This window comes from Mus caroli, chromosome 10, assembly GCF_900094665.2.
Source record: "Mus caroli chromosome 10, CAROLI_EIJ_v1.1, whole genome shotgun sequence".
Taxonomy (NCBI): domain Eukaryota; kingdom Metazoa; phylum Chordata; class Mammalia; order Rodentia; family Muridae; genus Mus; species Mus caroli.
Genome location: NC_034579.1, coordinates 71,293,165 through 71,298,009, shown reverse-complemented (window position 1 = coordinate 71,298,009; position 4,845 = coordinate 71,293,165). Strand labels below are relative to the sequence as shown.

The following is a 4,845-nucleotide window of genomic DNA, read 5'->3' as shown; positions in this document are numbered from 1 at the left end:
GATAACCCCTGGAGTGATTGATCCTGACTATACTGGAGTTGTAAAGGTTTTGGTAGCCTCCCCTGCTGGCATCTCAGCTATCTCCCCAGGAGATAGAATTGCTCAATTGTTGCTATTACCCAGTTTACATAAATATTTCCCAGCAAATAATAAAATAAGAGGAGAGAGAAGACTAGGTTCTACAGGTTCTCGGTTCACTTTCTTATCAATGAAATTAGGAGATTGCCCCATGTTAACTTTAGAGGTTGAAGGACGATCCTTTTTAGGATTACTAGATACTGGTACAGATTGCAGTATTATCTCCACTCATGATTGGCAGTCAAAGTGGCCCTTGCAGACATCATCTCAAAGCCTGCGTGGTCTGGGTTATGAGACTGCCCCTCTTATTAGTACTAAGGAATTGACATGGAAAAATGAAGAAGTTAAGTCGGGAAAATTCCTCCCCTACATTGTGGACATACCTGTGACCCTATGGGGCAGGGATGTCTTAACCAAGATGGATCTTAGATTAACTAATGAGTATTCCCCACAAGCCCAAGAAATTATGTCTAGTATGGGCTATACTCCAGGTAAAGGATTGGGAAAGTCATTACAAGGCAGTACTATGCCAGTACCAACCAAGTTTAAACTAGATAAAAAAGGACTGGGTTTTTCCTAGGGGCCATTGAGGGCAGTATGCCCATTACTTGGAAAACATAGGAACCTGTATGGGTTCCTCAATGGCTCTTTCCTCTGAAAAATTGGCAGCAGCCAGGGAATTAGTAAGGGAACAATTGGAATTAGGACATATTAAACCCTCCCAGTCACCATGGAATACCCCTATATTTGTAATCAAGAAAAAAATCAGGTAAATGGAGGCTTTTACATGATCTTAGAGCTATTAGTAATCAAATGCAAATTATGGGGGCTGGTGAGATGGCTCAGTGGGTAAGAGCACCCAACTGCTCTTCCGAAGGTCCAGAGTTCAAATCCCAGCAACCACATGGTGTCTCACAACCATCCGCAACGAGATCTGGCGCCCTCTTCTGGAGTGTCTGAAGACAGCTACAGTGTACTTACATATAATAAATAAATCTTTAAAAAAAAATGCAAATTATGGGCCCAATACAAAGAGGAAAAATGTACACTGCCCCTGCTCTCTAGCCTGCTTGCTGATTGGCCTATAATAATAATTGATATTAAGGATTGTTTTTTTTCTATTCCTCTTGCATTGTGTGATAGAGAGCACTTTGCTTTTATTCTCCCTTCTGTAAATAATGAAGAGTCTGATAAACGGTATCAATGGGTTGTTTTACCTCAAGGCATGGCCAGTAGTCCTATTATGTGTCAACTTTTTTGTAGGAGAAGCCTTACAGCCTGTCCATGATGCATTTCCAAAATGGAGGATAGTGCATTATATGGATGATATCCTCCTTGCTTCTAATAATAAAGTTTAGATAAAGCTTATATAAAGTTAGTAAAAGAATTAGAATCGAAACAATTGTTTGTAGCACCTGATAAAGTTCAAATGGGAAAATTAGGAGAATTCTTGGGCACCCAAGTTACTCCACATTCCATCACACCTCAAAAGGTGGAATTGCGCAAAGATCATTTAAAAACATTAAATGATTTCCAGAAATTGTTAGGTGATATAAACTGAATATGCCCATATATGAGACTACCCAATTCTGAATTAACTCCACTCTTTGACATGCTGAAAGGTGACCCTCAATTGTCATCCCCCCGTGCCCTCACTCCTGAGGCCCGAGTTGCCTTAGGAAAGGTAGAGAGGTGCTTAGAAAAAGCTAAATTATGTAGATGAAAAGAAGGAGAGGACATACATTTGTGTGTCCTGAAGACGTTTCACCAACCGACCGGAGTATTGTGGCAATCAGGTCCACTATTGTGGATTTATCCTCATGTGTTTCCTAATAAAACTCTTGAATATTATCCCACCACTGTAGCCCATTTAGCAATCTTGNGCATTAAGTCATGCATTCAACATTTTGGAGCCCCCCCCTCAAAAAATTATTACACCATATAATGCTAACCAAATACAGACCCTGAGCTCTTTAGTTGATGAATGGGCTCTGTTACATTGTAGTTATGATGGGGAATTAGATAATTATTATCCTAAAGATCCTTTATTACAATTTTTTACTGAACATCCAGTGATTTTTTTCCAAAGGTTACGGCATCTAAACCCATACCAGGTGCATTGAATATTTATGCAGATGGTTCTAAAACAGGTGTTGGCGCTTATGTGGTTAATTCTCAAAACCCTGTTTTATTTCAATATGATCCTGGCACCCCGCAACTAGTTGAATGTAAAATCGTATTAGAAGTATTTAAGAGGTTTGAAATTTCCTTTAATGTAGTGTCTGATTCAGCATATGTAGTGAATGCAGTAAAAGCATTGGAAGTTGCAGGACCCATCAAATCTACCAGCCCTGTATGTGCCATTGTGTTAGAATTACAAAACTTGATCTGGAATAGGAAAAGTAATTTTTTTATTCAGCATATTCGGGCTCATTCTACTCTGCCAGGCCCTATGACTGAAAGGAATGCCCTGGTAGATGCAAGTACTCGTATGGAATTCATTTTTCATGTTACTCCATTAGAGCTTGCAAAAGGTTTTCATCAATTGTATCATGTCCCCGCTGCCACATTGCAGCAAAAATTTAATATTTCCCGGGCCTCAGCCCGAACTGTTGTATTGCAATGCCCACAATGCGTGCAGTTTCATCACCCTCCCCATGTTGGGATTAACCCTCGTGGATTGATCCCTCTAAAAATATGGCAAATGGATGTTACACATGTTCCAGCTTTTGTAAAACTAAAATATGTCCATGTTTCTATTGACACCTGTTCAGGTATCATGTATACCTCCCCTGTGTCTGGTGAAAAAACTCACAATGTTTTAGCCATTGCTTAGACACATGGGCGGCTTGGAGAAAACCAGCTAATTTAAAAACTGATAATGGACCTGCATATACATCAACATCCTTCCAAGTCTTGTGCGAAACTATGCAAGTTGGTCATACCACCGGCCTTCCCTATAACCCACAAGGCCAAGGTATTGTGGAAAGAGCACATCGCACCTTGAAAGAACTGTTACAAAAACAAAAAGAGGGAATTGCCTAAGGACAAGCACCCAAAGAACAATTATCTTTAGCTTTATTTACCTTAAATTTTTAAATTTTGGATGATCATGGTCGCTCAGCTGCAGACAGGCATGCCATGACCTCGCCTGTAATTCAACATGATGTAAAATGGAAAGATATCTTAACTGGTAAATGGTATGGCCCAGATCCTGTTATTTTGAGATCTAGGGGAGCTGTTTGTGTTTTTCCACAGAATAAAGAACATCCGATTTGGGTACCAGAAAGGCTGACATGAAAATTGCTTATCTTAAAGGAAATTGGTCAGCCAAGGCAGAGCAGCTGTCCAGAAAGTTGCTCCTCCAGATTGCCAAACTCAATGGCACTCGACTCGACCCTGTCACCCTGGGAGACTTCACCTCCTGGATCACCAATGCCTTCTTTTTTAAGGAGTGGGCAGGAATGTTGGCCTGGGGAGCAGTGGTCCTCCTGGGGTGTGTCTTCTGCATCTGGCTATTGTGTCGACTAAAAAGAGAGCATGTTCAGCATAAAGTAGTGGTCTACCAAGCTTTGTTGGCAATTGAAGATAGCACATCTCCCAATATTTGGCTGGCCTCTTTAAAAAATTAAGAGTTCGCCCTAGGTCATTTGGCAGTTGTAGTCACACAGATCCACAGTATCCAGAGAAACTTTCCTCGTGCACAGACCAACCTAAGACAAGGGGCCTGGAGACGATAGGGTAACCTTATGACGGGTAAGTCTGTGATGCTAGAGGAGTGACCTAAGACAGGAGCCGTGGCCGAAGGACAGATTTGCCCAGGCCTAGACCAGCCTCATTTTATTAAATAAAAAAGAGGGAGATGTAGGAAGCCAACTCTAGGATGGCGCCGGTTTCTGGTGTGCCTTTGTGGTAAACAACACCACTGCGCAGGCGCTAGCCCAAATCTGGTGCCAACCCCTCCCGAGCGGGTGCATGCAAATTAGGTGCCAGCAGACTGACCAATTCCAGGGGGCCACGGAGCCTTCTGCTGTGCTGGGGTGCATATAAGCAGTGCTCCCTGGGTGCCCGGGGTCCCCTGTAGCAGCATCAAGGCGTTCCTGCAATAAAGGCTGTTAAGAAGAATCCGACTATGTTGTGTCTTCCTTGCTGGCCGAGGTGGATGCAACAGACTGTGACTTGAATCCAAGCTGGCAGAGAAAGCTACAGCTCTCCTGCCCAGAATGATCAAATCGTCTGAGTCAGGACACAGGGAGAAGGAGGTGCTGGGAGCCTTACAGCTTCTCATGCAACTGAGACTACACCATCAGTCTAGTCAGCCATCCCATCCTTGCGTTTACCTAGGAAACATAGACCTGTGTGAAAGGACATGAGCATCCTCCCCAGCTACCAGGAGCTCCTGGCTCAGAATGTGTTGAAAAGCAACGGTAGATGTGGCTTATGCTCACGTCACTAGATGTCTGGCACTAGATACCTGGCACTTTCCAGCATGGCCCTTAACACTGCTGGGCTGCTGGAGGCTAGCTCTAGGACTGCAGGCTGTATCTCCTGTTAGCATACTGTCTAAACACCCTACAGTTACCTGGTAACAACCAGGTATACTCCTCCCCACAGTTACCTGGCAACAGCCAGGTAGGCCTGACCCTCTATAAAAGGGGCTGTTTGCCCCCTCCTCCCTCCCTTGTTCTCTTGCTCTCTCTTGTTCTCCCCCTCTCCCCATTCCCTTCATAGCCACTCTTCTCCCCCTCTCTCTCTCTCTCTCTCTCT

At 43.5% G+C, this 4,845-nt stretch overlaps 1 long non-coding RNA gene across 1 annotated transcript in view; it reads left to right on the top strand.

The window, feature by feature from the left end:
• Nucleotides 1-4,845, top strand: part of LOC115032156 — a 9,535-nt gene that overhangs the window by 4,265 nt on the left and 425 nt on the right. The window lies entirely within an intron of this gene.